At 39.8% G+C, this 23,669-nt stretch overlaps 1 long non-coding RNA gene across 3 annotated transcripts; it reads left to right on the top strand.

The window, feature by feature from the left end:
• Positions 1 to 4,987: 4,987 nt before the first annotated feature.
• On the top strand, positions 4,988 to 21,528 carry LOC134298264 (uncharacterized). 3 transcript variants are annotated; one of them, XR_010005245.1, is made up of 5 exons: positions 4,988 to 5,847; positions 9,676 to 9,717; positions 11,990 to 12,144; positions 19,750 to 19,926; positions 21,118 to 21,528. It is a non-coding gene; the product is annotated as an uncharacterized LOC134298264 (long non-coding RNA). The 3 variants fall into 3 exon arrangements; XR_010005247.1 differs by lacking the exons at positions 4,988 to 5,847; positions 9,676 to 9,717 and adding an exon at positions 9,724 to 11,719; XR_010005246.1 differs by lacking the exons at positions 4,988 to 5,847; positions 9,676 to 9,717; positions 11,990 to 12,144 and adding an exon at positions 9,724 to 11,719.
• The last annotated feature ends 2,141 nt before the right edge of the window (positions 21,529 to 23,669 follow it).

Here is a 23,669-nt window from a genome sequence, read left to right as displayed (position 1 = left end):
TGGGCTTTTGCCAAACCCAGCCGCCTCATCCTCTGAAACAGACCCCTCAGGCTTTCAGCAATGGTCAGTCTCCTTGCATTACTTTTGCACCTCCTAAACCTAGCGCTATTTCATTGACTTTCATGGAGACATATTAATCTTTTAAATCTTTAAAACTATAACAGATACTAAATAACCCAAAGCACACTTTCCAATGAAATAATAAATGGGTTAGAAAGCTTGACATCTACACTAAAAGCCTTGGTGTATGGATAGCAGTCAGTGTGCTAGCATGGCAAGAAAAAGAAGTCCAAAGGAATTCAGTAGTCAGCAGTATGTGTGAGTCTAATTGTTGTAAGTCCATGCATACCAAAAAGGAGTCAGCAGAAGGCCAATGGTCAACGCAGGACAACCTACCACATAATATAATCTCAGGTGAAAGAAAAAAGAGAGGGAGATAGAGTGGTCATTACTGGCAAAGTAGTTTTGAGAATCAGCCATGCTCTATTGTTTCACAGAACAGCATGTGTACATGCCTAGACAGTATTTTCCTGAGGATCTCTCAGCACACTGGGCAGAGCTCCCTGGAGTGTTTTACTGTGCCCTGTCCAGTCCTGTTTGCAGTGATGGATGTGATGGGCTCTCCTCTCCTGAGATCCTCTATGCTCTAATAGATTCCATGAGAGGGAATGTTTTCTAATATTCACTGTGCATTTGCTTTTGCTCAATTTCTTCCTATTAGTCTTAGTGACGCCTCCTGGGACCTGCAGGCAATTGACTTCCCTTGAGTACTGTCACATGTCCAGCAAAGTGTAGGTGTTCTTATTTATAGAAATGGCATAAAGGATGCTGCTTGTGTAACAGTGTGTGGACCACACAGAACAGCTGCTGTGTTTATCTTTGCTTTAGGAGATCTCATTGAGAAGCAATGGGCATCTCAACAGAAATTTAATAAAACACAGATAACAGAAAGGACAACACAGTCTATTACTCTCATGGAAAGCTAGGTTGTTCCATTCTCCTACAAGGCTAGAAACTATTGCCAAGGGAAGTTTGTTCCATGGCCAAGAGCCCAGGGAATTGCCTGCTTCCATTCCCTACTCTGGTGACTCTATCACTGATCAGTATATCAAGGCCTTTGAAACAAATTTCTTGAGCATACCAGGCTTTTTATTTGCCAGGGGCATATAGTATTACAAACCCGGAGGAAAGATATTCAAAGATTTCTTCAAGGAGAGTAGCTAAATTTGTCTGTAGCATTAAAAACTAAAAAAAAAATCCTTGTGGCAACCAGCATCCGATATGCCCATGGATTCCAGCTCATTTCATGAGATGCATAGAGAACATCACTGTAGGAGGAAATTGTGGAGATATTTCTGAAGAATTCATGTGGCTCCTAGTTGGTTCTCTACTCATTAATACAGTAGAGTCTCGCTTATCCAACGTAAACGGGCCGGGAGAACGTTGGATAAGCGAATATGTTGGATAATAACGAGAGATTAAGGAAAAGCCTATTAAACATCAAATTAGGTTATGATTTTACAAATGAAGCACCAAAACATCATGTTATGCAACAAATTTGACAGAAAAAGTAGTTCAATATGTAGTAATGCTGTGTAGTAATTACTGTATTTATGAATTTAGCACCAAAATATCACGATATATTGAAAACATTGACTACAAAATGCGTTGGATAATCAGAACGTTGGATAAGCGAGTGTTGGATAAGTGAGACTCTACTATAGTTACTAATTCTTCCAAATAAGTTTGCACATATAGTTCATATAGATGTGTATACATATGGTACACATATTTATATATCATATTTCACCACATAATAGTTGCACTCTACTTCTTTTGGGTAAAAAGGGTGTGTGTGACAATTATGTGGTAGTGACTATTATATCGTGAAAAAGCTGCCTTTGAAAGCCTCCTTGGAATGTATTTGGGGGGGGGGGGCTTTTTCACCACATAATAGTTCCTTTGAGGATGCAGCTGTGCAGGCAGGTGAAGCCTCACCCACCTGCACAGTTGCACCCTCAAGGTGTAGCTGCAGAGAGGAGAAGTGGGCAGGAGGGTTAACTTGCTCACTGTCACACCAGCCTCTTCCTTCCAAGCTACATAGGAGGCTTCTATAGCTCAGAAGGGAGAGGCTAGCGGGCAAGTAAACTCCATTATCGTCCCTATGATTTAAGGGTGCTATTATTATTCGAGGAATCATAACATACCAAAATCAGGATACAAAAAAGTGTGTGTGACTACTATGAGATGGCGACTAGCATGCGATGAAATACAATAGATATTTTTGGAATCTTATTGAAGTCATCAATGAGGCAAATGATGATGAACATTTCAACCAACTACAGATGGACCTTTAAGCATCCAATAATATGTCCCAGAAGGCTATCAATTATAAACTGTGTTCTTTACTTTAGTACAGTCACTCTAAAAACCATCTGTCTTAATCATACTTAAACAAAGCTGAGTGTGAAATTTATTCAGCATTTGACTATGTAGTGAAAGACTACAGATGCATAAGCCATGAAAAACTGTTGAAAAGGAAGGAATTATTATGCTCATTTGGGCAAGACACATAAGGAGGTCGTGCCCTTTTGCTAGAGAAGAAGACAGTGATCATTGCGCCGAAAGGGAAAGTGCCTGTACATTGGCTTTGCAAGTGGTCAACTGTATATAGAATCAGTTATTTCCTAAATTAGCTGAGTCTGTGTCAAAGCCTATTGGTGGCATGGCAGGGGCACTTCTCTAGCAGGGGATGGAGGAGTGTTCTCAGTATCAACTTCATCCCACACGGTCTTCACTTCATTTCTTTGCACTGACGAAATGGAGTCCCATGGAGGACATGATGTAAGGCTACTTCCAGTGGTTGTCTATTAGGACTCTGCTGTCACAGTTCAAGAAAACAGACCAAAGACTTCATGTTTTGGAGTTGGATGTAATCTACTCCCAACGAGAGGAGATGAATGGAAGTGGGGAAAGGCAGGGAAAGGACATAGGATCGTTGCCATCCCTGAAGATAAAAAGGCACAGGACCTTGAAACAAGATGGTTCCCTCTGCTTTTCCCCATTTTTCCCCACTTCTACGAATGGGCACTTCACTTTCTACCTTAGTGATAAAAAAAACATGGTGGCAAGTAATAGCTCCTTTAACTCACTTCTGGGAATCATTTTAAGCGTCCAATTGATTCACTGAGGAAGAATCAACATGTGATCTATCAGGAAGCATTTTGTGTAGCATTTTGTAATACAACATAAGCAATTAAAGAGACATTGTGTAATCTAGGCATGAGCAATATTCTTTTTTCTCACTATTTGCAAGGCTAGAAATGTGAGGACTGAAGGGAAATTTAAGGGTGGACAGAATTCTTACTGGAGTGCACAATGGCCTAATTTTGCCCTTCCTATAAATATATCCCTGAATAGAACTGAACTTGATAAAAATGCTTGTGCTAATTACATAAAATGCAGTCGTGGAGGGGGGGGGTGTTAAATTCGTACTGGAGCCGCTGCTTCTTTAAAAAAATTAAAAGCCTCAATGACCACTTGACAATGCAAACATAAGAGAATGGGGGGCTGTTATTGTCTTAATTGAATGTGGGCTCGAGTGCTTCATTCAGTGATGGATGGGGAAACCTTGGTAGATAAAGATAATTGCACATAATGTCACTAAATCTGATACTGAGTTTAATGGAGTAGTTTCTTTGGAGAGAGGGAATTATAAAGAAGAACAAATAAAAGATGGCTAGCAAGTGAGAACTATAAGAAGAAAAGCACGCTATAGAACTGTTTGCACATAGTGACCTTGGATCGCACAGCAATACAAAAGAAATATATTTAAAAGCCTGTGATTTGTATTACTCATACCTTTTTCTTTACTTTGTTGACCATAAGATGACTGAACAAAACATTCCATTTCATTTGTTTCCCCCAATTAATTCAGACTATTTGGAATTTTTGGTTTACAATTGGTTTTGTTCTATGGGTTTTTTTTCCCATGTCAGGAACAACATGAGAAACTGCAAGTCACTTCTGATGTGAGAGAATTGGCTGTCTGCAAGGACAAAAGATAACTGGCATCTTCTTGTCCTCATGCCCCAGAGCACAGGAAAAACAAGGTGTTAGCAGTGGACGAAGTGAACTGCCTCTGAACTAGAACCCCCCCCCCAGCTATTCCACACCCCACCCCATCCTTGAAGTGTGGAGCCCCTCTAGGGCACTCCCTTGCATCTGTTGATATAGGGTAAAACCATGATAATGGTTTTTATCATGCGTTAGGGGCTGAGGGTTTTGGAGGTTCCTGGATTCCTGGGAGTGACTTCTGCATTGATTCAGGTTTTATGACTCACATAGACATGCCCTAGTAGACAGAGCAGTAGAATTGTTGGATTTTTGGTTGTGTGCATATGAAATGTAAATCAAGTGTTTCTGCTGTTTTGCCAGTGTGTGTTTCAGCAATGAAACAGTTAACAGCAGGCCAGTTTGACTGACAGCCTGCTGTGACCTATGAGACATGACTTCCGGCCTTGGAGGTCGGAACTTCCTTCGGACTAAGGAATGTGTTTCTTATCTCTCTTGTTGAACTGTGAGAGATGAGTCGAGCAGAAGAATGCCAGCTTCTAGCGATGGGCTTTGCTGTTTGTAAATATCTCTGTAAATATTAAATAGATGTTTGAACTTCAAACTGCAGATGTCTTTGAGTCTGACATTGGAGGAATTGGTGAGGGCAGAAGTTCACCAATTCATCAGGGTGCTGGTCCGGAGCTGTTGATCAATGGTTTTAAAGAAACACACCAACTAATGCACCCTGACCCCTGGTACTGATCTTTGACAATTCAAACTGTCAGAAAAAAAATATTCCACCTAAATATTTGGAATAACTTTCTGACATTAAGAGCTATTCAATAGTGAAATATGATGCCTCAGTGAGGTGGGTTATCCATCCTAGGTTTATTTAAAGCAGAAGCTCAATGACCATTTGCAGGGAGTGCTTTGATTATGTATACCTGCATGACAGGGGTTGGACTAGATTGCCTTTGTGGTCTTTCCAAATCTACGTTTCTCTCTGTGTGAGAGACACACATATTGCTTCCAGGAGTATTCTCTGTGTGGGATAATGCTGTGAAGTGATTGCGCTTCCCACTACTGCCACACCAATTATAAGATATACACACATAATTGACATCATTGTTTTTATTATGGGAGTTCTGGTTAGACTCATAGAACTTTTAAATTGAAGTAGAGCACACAAATCATCTAGTCCAAATGCCTGCTCTGTAAGAATACGCACCTAAAGTTTCAATTAAAGCTAGCCATCCAACATCTGATTAAACAGCACTAATAAATGAATTTGCCTCTTTCTGAGGCTGTGTTCCGTTGCTGAAGTATGTATTGATTGTATGACTGCTTTTCATGTTTGATTTTACAATGTGTAATTTGTCACTGTTTTTATTATTGCTGTGAGCCGCCCTGAGTCCCTTCAGGGAGATGGGGCGGGATATAAGAATAAATTATTATTATTATTATTATTATTATTATTATTATTATTATTATTATTATTATATTATTGAAGGAAAATACTGGAATTTCTTCCTAATGTTGAGGTGAAGTATCATTTTTTTGCAATGTGAACCCATTAGTTTGGATTTCTGGAATCACAAAAACAAATCTCTTCCTTTTAAAATGTGACAGCTGATTAGATATTATTTATATATGACTCTGTCAAGTCTCAACCTTCTGATTTCTGGGTTAACCCTATCCAGCTCTCTCAACCATTCTTGATACAGCTTGATTGTCAAACCATTTATCATCTTGGTTGCCATCTTCTGGACATGTTGCAAATAAAGCTGACAGGTAAGCAATAAATTTATTTCATTTCTTTTTGGTGGAAAGAGTTGTACCGATACCATGGACTGTCATCATGACAGTAAGTGGGTTTTAGATTAAACCAAACCTGAATGCTCTCTAGAAGTCAACATGAGGCTATGATACTTTGGCCATATCATGAAATAGCATGACTCAATTGAAAAAAAATTATAATGCTTTATCAAGTAGAAAAAGAGGAATGCCACATTGCCCCTCCAACCACTGAAATAACGAAACAACACAACATTATGGGAAAACTATGGACAACTTTTATTAATGTTACCTACTGTATATACTTGAGTATAAGCCTAGTTTTTCAGCCCCTTTTTTAAGACTGAAAAAGTCCCCCTCGGCTTATACTTGGGCGAGGGTCCTGGTTGGCTTATATTTGGGTCAGCTTATACTCGAGAATATATGGTACATTTATTATTTTCTCTATTATTATTGGTATTATTACATTTATTATTTTTCTCTATTATTGTTGTTACTATTACATTTATTTTACTCTATTATTATTATTATTATTATTATTATTAATACATTTATTATTTCACTCTGATCTTATTATTATATTTATTATTTTACTCTATTTATTACTACATGTATTATTTTCCTGTATTTATTATTATTATTATTATTATTATTATTATTATTACATGTATTATTTTACTCTATTATTATTAAAAGGATACATAAGCACATTTACATTGAAGAAGACGAGAATAATGATTTAATCAGAGTTGGACAATCTTATCTTAAATTAGAACTTTATGTAAATATTCAAAAACTTTTAACCTACTGATGCTTCAATTAATGTAATTTTATTCGTATCTGTTTTTATTTCTGAAATTTACCACTCTCAGCTTATACTTGAGTCAATGTTTTCCCAGTTTTCTTGTGGTAAAATTAGGTGCCTTCGTTTATATTGGGGTCGGCTTATACTCGAGTATATAGGATATTTAACTTTTCTGTGACCTGCAAACCAATTCTTAAAGGGTATGAACTTATTGTGGAATAAGCTGAGGCAGTGGCCATCCAAGACCTACCCCTCAGCTAACTTGGGTGAGACACCTGGGTCGCCGGTTGCAATACAACTGCTCTGGTTCCAGGGCGACCACTCAGGGAAATGGCCCGGAGAATTCTGTCCCAATTCTGGAGGATATATTGAGGCCAGAACTTCCCCTGCACCAAGGCCATTTCCATTAGCCATCACCTTGATTTTTTAAATTGCAGGTGAGGGTACCCATTCCTGGCCTACACTACAAAGGGGTGCCATAGGTGTACACTGAGATATGAACTCATCCCTATTCCCTGCATGACAGCCTATTAAGACCCATAAACACCAATTGGTCCTTAAAGAAACAGTATAGGATAGTAAAAACACTGCTAAAACATGGGGGTGGGGATTCCTATCCGGCTCTAGAGGTGACCCAATAAGTACACCAGGGGTCCTCAAACTTTTTAAGCAGAGAGCCAGTTCAATATCCTTCAAACTGTTGAGGGGCCGAATTATCATTTGAAAAAAAAAATAACAAATTCCTATGCACACTGCACATTTCTTATTTGTAGTGCAAAAAGAAAAACAACAATGAAAGAACAATACAATATTTAAAAATAAAAACAATTTTAACCAACATAAACCTATCAGGATTTCAATGGGAAGTGTGGGCCTGCTTCTGGTCAATGAGATAGTCAAGTTAATTAGGGTAGTAGCTGTTGTTGCTGTTGCGTGCCTTCAAGTCATTTCAATCTTTGGGCTAGCCTAAGTCTAAAACTAAGGGCTGGGGCCAGGTAAATGACCTTGGAGGGCTGCATCTGGCCCACGGGCCTTAGTTTGGGGACTATTGAAGTACACTGTTGGTGGGTGGGAGGGTGGGTCAGTGCTGGATCAAGGATGAGTTCTAATGTGGGGCCACATGGCTGAGCTAGCTTTGCCCCCCAAAAACAGTACCAGCAGGGACTATATTTCAAGTGATCCTTCACAATGGAGGAGAGCAAATTGCCTCCCCCTCAGTAAGCAGAGGTGGAAAGCTAATTAAAGGTGGATATACTGAATCAAGGGAATACAAGAAGGGCTATTGATTACAGGAAGTTATGAATGTCTGGATGAAAACCGAAACAAAGCCCTAATGGCATATGAAGTACTTGGTGTCCCCTTGCCCTCTGCTTTGCTATTTCAAGTTTGAGATAGATTTAGAGATAGGTAGATGATAGACAGACAGACAGATATATGTTCAAACTTTATTGCCAGCATCCTACAATGTAAAATCATAGACCGTTCCTGGAGGAACCTGACATTTTTGATGTTCTTTCAGGGAGATTTCCAAGATCTCACTGCTTGGATAGTACTGATGGCAGCGAAGAAAGATAGTTGGCAGGCAACCAATGCCAAACACTACACTTGCATGCCACTATCAGAAGACAACAAGGTTTCTAGGCATTTACATCTCAGAAGACGTCAGCAATATTCAAAACCATATGCTTCTTTAATGACTCAATCTGTTTGTGTCTTTAGGACAGTAGTTCTCAACCTGTGGGTCCCCAGATGTTTTGGCCTTCAACCCAGAAATCCTAACAGCTGGTAAACTGGCTGGGATTTCTGGGAGTTGTAGGCCAAAACACCTGGGGACCCATAGGTTGAAAAGCACTGCTTTAGGACAAAGCAGCATAAGAAATTGCTTGTTGAAAAGATAATGATGATTTTCCAGGCCATCCTTTCTCTACTGCAGAGCTAACATGAAAAAGGAAGAAAGCTCCTGTTAAAGACAGCCCATGCTGGGAGACATTTGTAACAGATCTTGTCTACCTTACAAGGTTGCAGAGCCGGCCCTAGGTATTTTTCAAGTGTAGGCGAATTTTGCCCCCTCCCCCAAACCAATCACTGAAAAATAAAAGCGTTGGATAAGCGAAAATGTTTGATAATAAGGAGGGATTAAGGAAAAGCCTATTAAACATCAAATTACATTAAGATTTTACAAATTAAGCACTAAAACATCATGTTTTACAACAAATCAACAGAAAAAGCAGTTCAATACCTTGCGGAGGCAGGCCCCAGGAGACAGGAGTTGCCTCAATGGCTCCCCCAACAAGATGGCGCCACAGGCAACTGCCTAGTTGGCCTGGTGGTTGAACCGCCTCTGCAAGGTCGGTAAGTGACCCAACTTGCAGGACTGGTGTGCGGCCATTTTGTAAGCAAGGCTGATGGTGTGGCCATTTGCGGCCATTCTGCAGGCCTTACTTGCAGCAGCTCAGCAGAGCAAGGAGGAGGAGCAGTCAAGCAGCCATTACAATAGGTGCAGTCTGATTGGCTGAATGCAAATGAGAAGTTGCTTAGCAACTGGAGATGGGTGGAGCCAAAGTGACAGTTGGAGCCATGGAGCCAGGGAATTCTTTTTCAGTTAGGGCTTGGAATTCAGGCAGTTAGGAGTTGGAGTTTGGAAGTCAGTCAGTTGGGAACTGTGTTTTTAAAAGGAAGCCTCTTTGAGGAGATATAGTTAAAGTATTCAGGAAGGGAAAGGCTGAGAACTCTATTTGTAAACTCTATAGCCTAGAGTATTACTATTTAAATCTCAGGAAAAAAGGATTTAAAAGTACATTGTCTTGTTTGTGTTTCCCTGGTGAAGGAACATATTTACACAGAAACCAAGTTACATGAACATCCGTTGAAGAGAAAAGCATAATCCTTTAATGAAACCGTTAAGCATCTTTACTGTTTAATGTTAATGAAACCATCACACATAATTACTGTTCAAACTACAAATAAACAACAATTTCTTGTTTTTCCTCATGTGTGTCTCTTTCAATATCCTAACCTAGAAGAGACTCCTGAATAAAGCATTGGTGGCAGCATTGATAGAGGTAAGCGAGTTCGAATCCTCTACATATTGGTGGCAGCAGGAATAAAAACCTTTCCAATTCTGGCAAATTTAAAAGAATCCTCTCCATTCTATATTTTCGAAACCCCCATCCTCCATAACATGCAACTGGTAATCCAGTGGAATACCACCAGTGCAGAATCACAAGTCATCCAAACTGAACACATACCGAGTGCTTGCCAGGTGCTTTTTGTTTACCACCACTTGTTTGTGTCCCCAGTTGCTCTCAGTTGGTGTTGATTGCTCTTCTAAATATTCATCTAGTAGTACTTATGAAAAAAGACCATCACAACTCAAGCACTATTGCCCTTCCCTCCGTCATCTTTTATTGTAGCATGTATTGTCTCTCAACTATTTAGCTATTTTAGATACCTGCTGATTGACCTCTCTTCTAGCAATTGCCTGTCAAATCTTCTTTCAAAGTCATACAAACTAGCAGCCAATCCATCCATCATCATAAATCATGTTTATGCAATGATGATGTGGGAAAATGTATAGAGTATAGATAAGTGCCACAAAGCCCTCTATCGTGTAGAATAGGGCTGGGTATGTGCATGCTTGTAGCATAAATTGGCCCCTTAGAGCGTTTGAGGTGCCAACCTTTCCACATATCAAAACACCTCTTATTTTTTTTAGCAAAAAGTGTGACTCTCTCTTCTGAAAGCCTCTAGGAGTTGCAATTCATATATACAATTCATACATTGTTTAATAAACACACAAAAGTTATACAAAACCCAAAGTAGGCTTTTTACCACTTGTGGTGTTTAAACTTGCTCCATATATGAAGGTTGAATGAAAAGTAATGCCTCCACCTTCGTTATTTGGGTTTGGATGGGAGTATTTTAATAAATCAAACGCAGAAATAATCCTTAGAATGTGCTCTTTAACTACCACTATTCACTTTTCCACATAATCACCAGACAATTGGATACATTTCTGCCAAAGATGAACAAGTTTTCTGAAACCATCATGGAAGAAGTCAATACTCTGTTTCCGCAACCAGCGTCTCGCAGTATCCATCGTGCACAGATCTTCCAATAGCCAAGCAAAGCAATAATGTGACCCACACATTCTTGTGAAATGCCGATTATGCTTGAAATTTCTCTCTGAGTGATACAACTATCATCCTGAATCAATCTGTCAACCTTTTGCTTGTAAAACCCGGTGGTTGCTGTCACAGGACGTCCAACTTTTTGTTTGTCACGCAAATCAGATGTTCCCACCTCAACATCTTTAAATTTACTTGCCCAACGACGCACAGAACTCACATCAACACAATCACCATAAACAGCTTGCATTCTCTGATAAATCTCCTTTGGGGTGACACCTTCTGCTGCCAAGAATTCAGTGACTGCACGTTGCTTAAGTCGCATTGACCAACCGTCTGCGCAGGGTTCTGTACTTTGCACTTTAACAACACAACTGTTCAGTGCTAAGGCTTTGCACCAAATTGAACTGTAGATGAGAGTCTACTGAACAAGCCAGTACCTGCTGCATACCAGTACTGCCATCTGATGAGGAGTTACGAAGGTGGAGGCATTACTTTTCATTCAACCCTCGTATATGTGCATTATGGAGAAGAAATTGAGAGTCCTATGCAGGCCCCTCTGGTAAGCTTGGGCGGGGAATGATGGGGGGCTGCCCCCCCCCCAACAGGAAAGCCTTGGGTTTGGGTTGGGGGTGGGAAGTGAAACTCGCTTCATCTTAGATTTTAGGTTAATGTAGAAGGGCCTTGGAAGACCTACAGAAAAGGAGTAGAAATTAAAGGTATGGATCACACAGATCTGTTGCTAGGCAGCAGAATGCAGCAGCAGAAGTAATGGGAAGCTATAGGAAAAGAATGGAAAGCAAGAAAAAAACTGTCATAATGGAATGGTGTAGGGGAGTGATTTATCATGACCTTCCAGGGTATGAAGCTCTTCAGTCCTGAAAGGCTGATGTCGTCCCACCCCCAATTGAGTTGTGTCTCTTTTGGAATGGAATAGGTATGTTTACATTAAGACTCTCTGGAGTTCTTTTCTTCTATAGATTTTGTGCTGGTTTCTGTGAGATTGTACAATAAGCATAGTAAAGGATAAAGGTTTTCCCCTGACATTAAGTCTAGTTGTGCCCAACTCTGGGGGTTGGTGCTCATCTCCATTTCTAAGCCAAAGAGCCAGTGTTTTCCATAGACACCTCCAAGGTCCTGTGGCCGGCATGACTGCCGAAGCGGTACCCATTGATCTACTCACATTTGCATGTTTTCGAACTGCTAGGTTGGCAGAAGCTGGGGCTAACAGCAGGAGCTCATACCACTCCCTGGATTTGGACCAATCAGTCTTGGAGCAGAATTGTGCAGTACTCCTCTTGAGACTTCCCTCTGGTTTAATACACAACCGCTGACAATTACTCTTATTTTTAGTGGAAAAATGTAAGTAAGTTTTATTTTGTCAAAAGAACAAAAAAATCAAATGAATAGTACAAAAAGGGGGGAAAGAAGGGAAAAATAAGGACCATAAAAGAATACAATATGTGAATTGCGGAACCATTCTAGTTAATTAGTTCTACATATAAGTCTATTGTATCATCAAAGTCATAGAGAGGTAGGGGAGAATTATCATTATTAGGTAAGGTTTCTTTCTTTCATGTCAGGAGTGACTTGAGAAACTGCAAGTTGCTTCTGGTGTGAGAGAATTGGCCGTCTGCAAGGACGTTGCCCAGGGAATGCCCAGATGTTTAGATATTTTTACCATTCTTGTGGGAGGCTTCTCTCATGTCCCCACATGGGGAGCTGGAGCTGACAGAGGGAGCTCATCCACACTCTCCCTGGATTTGAACCAGCAATCTTCAGGTCAGCAATCCAACCTTCAAGTCATCAATGCTGCCGGCAACTGTGCCACTGGGGGCTCCAAGGTTTCCCTTTGACATTAAGTTTAATAGTGTCTGAGTCTGTGGGGTGGTGCTCATCTCCATTACTAAGCTGAAAAGCCGACGTTGACCATAGACGCCTCCTAGGTCATGGGGGCATCTACGCATGGAGCGCCGTTATCTTCCTGCCAAAGCGGTATCTATTGATCTACTCACATTTGCTTGTTTTTGAGCTGCTAAGTTGGCAGAAGCTGAGGCTAACAGTGGGAGATTACCCCACTCCCCGGATTCAAATCGCCAATCTTTTGGTCAACAGGTTCAGCAGCTCTTTTTTGACAAGAGTACCAAATTGTCCTTCCAGATCTGCATTAGTTTCTTTTATCTTCTTTTATTGTCCTTTCATTTTTTTTCTCCTCTCTTCCAACTCTGCATTATGATCCTTCTCCTTATTTGTCCAAATGTACCTCCCACTATGACCCACCTCGTAGCTTAAGATCTTCGAGGGAGGCTCTGCTCTTGATCCCGTCAGCCTCACAAGCACAGATGGCAGGGATGAGAGACAGGGCCTTTTCAGTGGTGGCCCCCCATCTATGGAATGCCCTCCCTAATGAGATCAGGCAGGCTCCCTCTCTCCTATCTTTTTGCAAAAAATTGAAACTTGGTTATGGGACCAGGCTTTTGAGCAATAGATGCAGCATCAATTACTACTATAATGAATTCATGACAAAGTGACAGACTTAGATTGTGACTCAGAACAAGCCTCTGAATGTATATTTATATGAATGTTTTAACTTAATTAATTTTAATCATTACTATTGTTGATTGTAATTGTAATTGTTTTATATATTTGTTTTATATTTGCCCTGAGTCCCCCCTAGGGTGTGAGAAGGGCGGGACAAAAATGTTGTAATAAACAAACAAACAAACAAACAAATAAATAGATTAGTAATATGCATGTAAATATTTATTATAATTATCTATATATATCTATATATAGATATATATCTATAGTATTAAGCTACTTGAATTTTTACACTTTTCTACTTTAATTCAAAATATTAACTCAACAATTTTCTTTAAAAACAAACCGACCCTCGTTGTCTTTCGGAAGCAGTTAAAAACATGGATGTTCTGTCGTGCATTCGATTAAACAAATCAGTTATATCCTGGCCTTTACCCACATTGAAATTTGCTCTGTCACATTATAGTTTGATTTCTATCTCATATTTACCTTTCCCTACCTGCCTTGTCTATTTGATGTATGTTCTATTTTGATATAGACACTCTTTTTATCAGTTTGATTGTTTGCCCATTTATGTCTATATTGGACCTTTTAATACTGTGGATGGTTGTTTATATTTCTTACTCTCAATTATGTTTTTAAACTATGACCTATTTAATTTGTTTTTAAATGTGATGCTTGTTGTTTTAACTGTTTGATTTTATGATGTTATGTGATTTGTATTGGGCTTGTCCCCTTGTGAGCCGCTCTGAGTCCCCGTTGGGGAGATGGAGACAGCATACAAAAATAAAGTTGTTATTATTATTATTATTATTATTATTATTATTATTATTATTATTATACACAGTATTATTATTATTTTTGTTCTTAGATATACAATGTTTTTCCAACCAATTAATTAGTTTGCTAATCAAGATATCATGAGATATGCTGTTGAATGCTTTATTCAAATCCAGATAAATGACATCTACAGGTTTCCCACTGTCTACAAAAGTAGAGAGATATAAGATGAATTTTGCAAGATTTTTTCTTTAAAAAAATCATGCTGGTTCAGAGTAACCTCTGCACTGTCATCAAGATAGTTGGAGACTTCATATATAATCAGGGGAATGCACCTACAAAAAATGGAACTAGCTTAAACAAAATAATAAAAGGATAGACTTAGAAGACACCAGTCCAACCCCTGCTATGCAGAACACACAGTGAAAGCACTTCCAACAGATAGCCATCCAATCTCTCTCCAAAGCATCCTTCTAATGATGTCATGAATCCAGTGAAAGCAAGGTGTTATTATATATCACCCTTGTAAGCTAGATGGGAAGAATGGGAGGATTTTTCAGTATATGATATGGGTCAAGGGAGGAATTGTGAGAAGGTTGAGGTGGGAGTGGGGCAGCTCCAGATTTGCAACATGGTTCCTGATAGTTCTGCTTCAAAGTGCCAAACACTTCTAAGGAACTTATCAAACACATACACACTTGTGCTGTTTTGCTAGCAAGCGTGGCAAAACAGCAGGTGCATGGGGCGACACTTCCCCAATCACACGGGGGAATCACCACCCAACCGGAGCAATTGGAGCCAGTACAACACAGGAGACTTCTCATGTGGACAAGGAAGCGTCCTAGGATGCTTCCACACCAGTTGGGGGCAGGGCTTCCGCTGGAAGTTGAGGGACATTGTGTGATGGGTTGCGTGCCCATCTGTCTGTCAACTGGCTGGCAAGTGTCCTAGGATGCTTAAATTGGAAAGTGTGATGAAGTTCTTTGTGTCTGCCTCTTGTGTCTGGAATTGTTCCATTCCCTTCCTTTGTGTCTTAGCCTTCCAGGAAAAACTCTTCCAATCCCACTGCTTGCAAATCATTCTGATATGTTGAAGTATAGACATACAAGGCTTAGGCTGCTGCGCCTTCTCTTTCATCAGGTCACTCAGGTTGAATGCAGGTATAGTGCAGACCTGGGGCAGGTATAGTCCTGCACATTCCTTAACAAAAAAAAAATTGGCACAGATGTTGCAGCCCATTGCATCAACTCCTTTACCATTCATGTGCAGTATCCTACATTCTTTTTTTTAAAAAAAATTAATTTTTAAAACACAAAAAATACATACCGTAGACATACAAAACATTTACAATTCCCACCACCAACACGAGGATTGTTTTCTTTTTACATATTCGTTTCTTTATGAGACAATCTTTATATCTTTATCATTATCCATTTCCATCCTATATACTATATAACATTTGTATCTTATTTCTTATGGCTTGATCTCCAGATTGATTCATGATATAGTTCTTTACCATTGTCTATCTTTCTTCCATTTCTCTTGTTCTATTTTCATTAGTTTTTACCACATTTAGTTTCACATTCATAATTTCAAATTCCATTTGCTCCACCATATATTGGTACCATTTACTTACTGACCATTTGGATTTATCTTTCCACCCTAATACTATTACTGCTTGTGCAGTGCAGTATCCTACATTGACAATGGCACATCACTCCAAGTCTCCCCTGCAAAAATCTCTGTCAAATATCAATTTTCCTCTTATTTTTGTCAAACTCCAGAAATTGAGGTTTCAGCTGCATAGAACCAATAGGCACGAGGTCCCCTTTCAACTAAGTTAGTGATCACTTTTTTTAGTAAAAATCTCACAACCTTAGGGCACATACTCAGGGCGATCACATACATCAAAACACATAAAAAAGACACAAGAGGCTTCCCAACAGCTCAATCAACATCCAAAAACACAAACTCATCTTATCCTGTCACTTCACTTCTATAAATTTCACTTGACACACATAAATGCCGGAAATTTTTACCTCAACCTTTCTCCTTACCTCCAATCAGAGGACAGAGATTTTATTCTTCCCTCCGTTCAATTTGACCTCAGCTTTCTCTCTTGTTTTGGTTGATAACTATTTGGGGAGAAGCATTTCACCATATATTTGCACTTTAGTATTCTTGTCATATTAAGAAGGTAAGGGTGGTGCTCAGGTAAATTGCATATACCACTGAATAAATCACAGTTATCATACCTAGTATAGCCTTCACCTCCATCTTGGCTATTGCCAAATGTTCTGTTTCTGCTGTGATTGCTACCATAAAAGAGAGAAAAAGAGAGAAAAGGATCTAGCAGTAAATCAAATATTGCTCAGGCTGAGTTATAGTGTATGTTTCTTAGACAAAGACATCAGATCGTGATTTATTATCAAGGGAATGAGACTCCCCCAAAGTTGTTTCAGTGGTTAATTACCCTTGCTTTATTTCCAGTTTGAACTTTCTAACTTCAGCTTCTAGCTGCTGGATCTTATCATGCCATTATCTTGCTGAAATAACAAGCTGTCTATCACCAGATTGTTTTTCCTGAAAGATCACGATCAAGTTCTCAGTTTCTTTTGGATATAAGGCTAGCACAATGCATGTCTTAAGCCTGCAGTGGAAAAGGTGAGAGATTTTCAGCCTCCAGATTATGCTCTCATCTCCCTTCTGAGTTCTCTCTCATTTGTCAATGTCCTTTAAAAAATGAGCACTGAAAACATACTCAGGCATGTTCTCATCTAAATGACATTTGAAAGTACATGTCTGTATCACAAAAATCACGTGATCCACATTCCCATATCATCAGTCACACAAAAAGCCTCCTTTCACTCTGATTGAGATCTTGTATCACAAGTATAGCACAAAAGTTTCTCAAATGAAACTGCACTTTCTCATCACCCTAGGATGTAGTTTAGTTGTAATAGCTCCCGGCCTACAGCCATTCAGCTGATGGTGGGGAGAAGAGGGAAGCTGGAGAAGTATCTGGCTTTCTCCCCATAGTCAATAACAGGATGATGACATTATCACTGAGAACTGCTGGGGTCCTCCAGAGAGAAATAATGTCAGTATTATGTATATGGCTATGAAGGCATAGCAAGATGTTTTTCCAGTCCCTCCTGCTCTCCAGCAATTACTAAATGGTCATGGAGTGGGAGCTGTAGCAGATAAACAGGTGAATCAGGATGAGCACTGAGAAGGGAGGAAGAGAATTCTGATCTGTACAATTACCACAATTAGTGGGTATATCGCTAACAGGGCGCCATACAGATATCGAGAAATCAAACCCCCAAAATTATGAGATGTGTAAAACTATATGAAATAGTAGCCACAGCTCCGTGAATCCCAGTGAGCTGCACCTTTTGTCTTACTTTAACCCAGGGGTCCCCAAACTAAGGCCCGGGGGCCGGATGCGGCCCTCCAAGGTCATTTACCTGGCCCCCGCCCTCAGTTTTATAATATAATATTTTATATCAGTTTTAATAATATATTATATATACATATAATATTGATAAAAATATAATACAATATAATACTAATAATAATACCATATAATAATATTAAATTATATGTTATATAGTACATATAATATTACAGTACAGTGGTATAGTTCAATATATAGTAATATATAATGCTAATATTGTGCTATGCTAATAATATAATATATTGTATATACATACAGCTGCTCTGAGTCCCCTTTGGGGTGAGAAGGGTGGGATATAAATGTAGTAAATAAATGCAGTAAATAAATAAATGAATAATTTTAGACTTGGGCTCATCCAAAGTCTGACATGACTTGAAGGTAAACAACAACAACAACAACAACAACTTGAGTATCTCATTGGCCAGAAGCAGGTCCACACTTTCCATTGAAATCCTGATAGATTTATGTTGGTTAAAATTGTTCTTATATTCAAATACTAGCTGTGCCCGGCCACGCGTTGCTGTGGCAAAGTATGGTGGTATGGGAAATAAAGTATTGAGGAATTGGTGGTAGTTAAGGTAAAGGGTCCCCTGGGCTGAGTGGGTTGCTTTGGAGACCAAGTGAGCGGAGCTTAGCCTTCTAACTGGCAGCAATTGGATAAAAACAATTATTCCTCTCCCTCTAATTAGGACTTTATTTTTCTTTTCTTTTTGTTGTATCAACCTAGAGGCATGGATGAGGGGTTGTGCTGTCAATTTTCGAGGTTGTGGGGTGTTTACCTTTGTTGTTTTGTCCGCTGCCGTGATGCCATCACTCTTTTATATATATAGATTGTATTGTTCTTTCATTGTTGTTTTTTGCACTACAAATAAGACATGTGCAGTGTGCATAGAAATTTGTTCAATTTTTTTTCAAATGATAATTCGGCCCCTCCACAGTCCCAAGGATTGTGGACCGGCCCGCTGCTTTAAAAGTTTGAGGACCCCTGCTTTAACCTTTTGTGAAAACTGTTCCTGGAATGTTGTCTGGTTGTATCCAAGACCCATGCCCTTCATTTCCATAAACCCTTTTACAGTGAACTTGAAGATGGGAGGACATTATTCAATGGATGTATGTCAGAGCACTTTGGTTCTGTTTCTTACTCCAATTGATAAGATTGAGGCTATCTCTGGCACCCATGCTTCAAGCCTGCTCCATCTATTGAGATGGTCATCATTCCCAAATATCCACTGTGTATACTGGACTTATCCTCTTGTGTCAACCAGAGGAACTCATTAAACTTATCAAGGACTGTTTTGCATATTGTCACACTGGATTCCTTTCTATTGCACCCTTTTTAGAGGCGGAGCATTAAAAGGACTGACCAAATAATCAAATGACAGTTTATTGATTTTCCTGCCACTACAAAGAGACAACCAAGACCTTTGACAGAGTCCTGAGCCACTCATATCATGGATCCTAACTGAACAGTTATTCAACCAATCAGGAACTGGCACAGTCTTCTTGAATAGCTTTCAAATGAAATAAAAATGTTTTGTATTTCCAATTGTGCTATGTCAGTATTTTGGAGTGTTTTCTTCACTGACATTCTCTCTGGCCAGTGAGAATAAACCCCTACTTTTGCCTTCTTGGGCCCCTGGTGGTGGCGAAGTGTGTTAAAGCGCTGAGCTGCTGAACTTGCAGACTGAAAGGTCCCAGGTTCAAATCCCGGGAGCGGAATGAGGACCCGCTGTTAGCCCCAGCTCCTGCCAGTTCAAAAACATGCAAATGTGAGTAGATCAATAGGTACCGCTCCGGCGGGAAGGTAATGGCGCTCCATGCTGTCATGCTGGCCACATGACCTTGGAGGTGTCTATGGACAATGCCGGCTCTTCGGCTTAGAAATGGAGATGAGCACCAACCCCCAGAGTCAGTCACAACTGGACTTAATATCAGGGGAAAACCTTTACCTTACCTTTGCCTTCTACGTCTAATTTGGCCTTCAGGAATAGCTGAACATGCCAGGCTTCTGAACCCAAAGTGTTTGCGGCAGTTGAAATCACTTGACAAGACTGTGTCTGTATCACACGATCTTTTTTCAAATGATATATTTTTGAAATGCTTCAGCATTAACCATTTTGTTTGGAACTCATTTTTGTTAAATTGTTACAAACAGTGCCTTTATGTTTTTCCTTCAATCACTCCAGCCTACTCCAGACTTGATGTGCTGCAGTCGAGTTTTGCAATAAAATGCAATTGGAGCACTGGACAAAATAGAGAAACAACATGCAACTGAGATTTTGCACAGGGATCATCTACATTTAAATAAAATGTCTTGTTTGCAGATCCTTCTGATTTCATTGTGTCCTGTTGTTGGTGACAGAGTGAGTAAAGATGAATGCATGAATGATTTTTATTATATGGTCAAAGATCAGGAGTTTATAAAAATGAATAGTTGCTTCATTGTCATTTTTGTAGTCTCTCTTCATTGGACTAATTAATGTTTTAGTTAGGTTTAAAAAAAAGCTCATATTCACTGAGACTGTGGTAGTGGAGGGTTACATTTTTATTCACACATGCTGGGATCCCAATGGAAGCGACGCACCCCATACACACACACTATGTATGTGTGATTTAAAACTAATGTAAACCAAGCTATAAATGTAAACAAGTAGTCAGGTCCTTTGTCTAGAGGTGCTATGCAAAAAGCCCACAAGTCCCAAATCATCCAACAAGTACTTAAACCAGGTTTTCCAATCTCCACATACAGGCTATTTGTGTCCAATGCCTCCTCCTGCCTAAGTCCTCTACATACACACTTCAGAACTTAAATTCTTTGTTGCTGTTGTAGTAGAGAGCCAGTAAGTAACGTTGCAAGCAGTAGTATGAGTACCAGAAGGGGGGAAAGGGCTACTTGCGAGCAGGTGTCAGATGAAGAACAGCAAAGGAAAAGGATCCGGGATATACTTATGGCACCTACTGATGAAGACACATTTGAAGGGTTTTCAAGTAACGGGGAGTCAATGAGCAAGGAAGGAGATGTGGTGGATGGGAATAGAGGCACAAAGAGGGTTACTTGGGAGCAGGAATCAGATGAAGAACGGGAGAGGAAGAAGATCCGGGATATACTTACTACTCCCACAGATGATAAGTCGTTTATGGGTTTCTCTGGGAATGATGGGTCTGGGAGTGATGAGGATGGGGAGAACAATGGATTGGACCAAGGTAAAAGAGATAAGGGATATATGTGCAGAGACAATCTCTAGTGACATGTTTGTGGGATTTTCGGGACATGAGGATTGGCAAAGGGGAGATATATCGGAATCATGCGGAAGCCTAAGTCTTGACAAGAGATGGAGCAACTGGAGGGATGGAAACGGGTTCATGTGTGAAGACAAGGACAGCTGTAAGAGATAATAATTGGGTGGAGGCCAGCTCATCATCGGATAATGATGTGTAAGTTAAAAGTAGGCTCTGAAATGCGGAATCTTTGCAGAAGGCAAAGTGTCGGTTACGTATCGTGTGTATTTATCGCTGCCTGTTCTTGTGTTGGGTTTTGGGTTCGGGTTCTGCAGCCTGGAGTTCGTGTTACCTGAGAATCTTTGACTTGGACTGACTTCTCGTGAGTGTGGCTTTCTCCCTCCCTGGATTGTGGACTGACTTGACGACGACTTTGTTTGACGGACTTGGAAATGACGTTTGTTTGGGCTTCTTCGGCAACGACTCTTGGACTACGGCTGGCTTTGGCAACTCCTTCTTTGGGGACAGCGCTGTCTGTTGGTACTCTTGTGTACAGCGCTGCATGTTTGCTGGTTACTTTGACTGCTTTTTAATCCGGGTTTTCCTTCTGTTTAGCCCGGATTATTTTCCGTTTGCCTTTTGGAGACCAGTTTGGGTAAATTCTTTGAGTTTTGGCCAGAGACACTGAAGTTAAGTGTCTCTGAGCTTTTATTTGTTTTTTGCAATAAACCTTTTGTTGGACTAAATAGTGTGTGTGGCTCTTTAAGGCCTCGGTGTCTCCACAGTTGCCTTCCTGATGACAGGAGGTGCCCTTATTACTTTAAAGTGCTGCACAGAAAGAATCAAATGAGATATAGCCTAAACATTGCAAATCAATGTAAATAAAACAGCACAAAAGTTTAAAGCCAAATAAAGGGCTCTTGTTGTTTTGTTTTTTTGTGAAAAACCATCTCATCTTACCTTTTAAATCCGCCATGTAAGCAAACAATTGTCACTTGTGATTTCTTGGAATGTTGGGATATGGATTAAGCCTTGGCACAGAAGAATATGTCAACAAGAAAAAGGACATCTTTGAACTGCCACATCTTGGACATTCCTTAATGGATTTGTGAAATTTCGCCAGCTGGTGGCACTCAGCACTTAGATCCCTATGCCAAATGTCTCTAATTCAACACATAACATTGATTTTATTAGCAGTTAGAAAATTTAGCCATTATTATGTAGGAATTTATACACAGGGCTGCTAAAGTGCAATTTCAGCAGCATAAAAGAGCCCTTTGATGGGGTTTGCCACACAGGGCCGTGGCTATCTTATAGTCAAAATATGCACAAATCATAACAGAATATTTCTTTCATTTTGGGGGAAAACATTAAATAATCTAGCATCACTGTTCTTCCACAACTTTACGGTAATTTTCTTCCACTGCAATCCTTATACTGCAAAGCGGAGGAAGGCCACAATTAAATGGCTTCACAGTTGCAGCAAAAAGTGGGGAAAGCACTGTGTCCATGTGCTGGATAGAGTGAACACTTGTAAATGAGGTTGTGGTGATCGTGGGAATTCCCATCAACAATGTTTCAGAACTTTGTAATTGTGCAATTGTGTCGAGATGTGAAAGAGATTATTCCAATGATTATATATTTCCATTTATTAAAAAAAATTGATTGCAACAAGATAACAGATTGGCGTGATAAAGTCTGCCAATATGAATTGTACCATAAAGGTATTCTTATGCCTTTATACCTAAACACCAATTAAAAATGCATTCAGTAGCTGAAAAATACAGCGTGAAGACCATTGGATACTTGCATTCAGAATACCACCAATACAGACAAAATCAAGGAATGCAGTATTTTGTACAGGTTTGAATCATCTTTGGGCATCTCCCTCCCCAAATGGGGGCCAAGTCACTGTTGGAGGTCTTAAAAATGAATTCACCTATCGCAGTCTAAAGATATCTCATGGGTTGCCTCCTCCTGAGCTAGGTGGTGAAACTATTTTCTAGCCTCACAGAGCATAGATAAAATAATCTAAAGGGCTACAACATCAAGGAATCACACATTTGAGAGATACTTGGAGAGCAGGTTAGGGACTCCTTAGCAGTAAAGGTTTAATTAAAACCAAAACAAAGGTCTTAAAGTGGGATTTAGGTGCAGTTTGGAAGACCCGACTATGCATGGCCAATTGAAGCCTCGTATTTATTGAAACAGCACCTCCAATTCCTTGTCAAAGAAACCCCTATGAAATGAATAGGGTTATCCGGCAAATTGATGGGAAATAGACACAGTAGGGTTGTCAATTAAGAATTGCCCAGGTCCTCAGGTTACTGGGCCAAAACCTAAGAGCTAGGGCTGGACCCCAGTCCTATCATGAAATATAATGCATTTAATAGTACTAAGCACAGTTACTCACAACTTGTCTTTCAAATGCACATGCACAGAGACATAAGAAGACACATTTTCCTGTTTGGAAATAAATAAACAACAACAACAACAACACTTTATTTATATTCCACCCTATCTCCCCAAGGGGACTCAGGGTGGATTACAGTACACATAATCAGCAAACATTCAATGCCATTTGGAGACAGGACAGAACAGAACAAGACTTGAGGGCACATGACAAGAACAATCCTAATTCGCTTGACTATCTCATCATCCCAAAGCAGGCCCACACTTTCCACTGAAATACTGGTAAGTTTGTGTTGATTAACATTGCTCTTCATTTTAAATATTGTATTGGTCTTTCATGATTTTTGCACTGCAAATAAGGTATGTACAGTGTGCTTATGAAATTGTTAACTTTTTTCAAATTATAATCCATCCCCCCAACAGTCTGAGGGACTGTGAACTGGCCCTCTGCTTAAAAAGTTTAAGGACCCAAGTG

The sequence above is a fragment of the Anolis carolinensis genome, chromosome 4 (genome assembly GCF_035594765.1).
Source record: "Anolis carolinensis isolate JA03-04 chromosome 4, rAnoCar3.1.pri, whole genome shotgun sequence".
NCBI classification, from domain to species: domain Eukaryota; kingdom Metazoa; phylum Chordata; class Lepidosauria; order Squamata; family Dactyloidae; genus Anolis; species Anolis carolinensis.
This window is presented reverse-complemented; position numbering and strand designations above follow the sequence as displayed.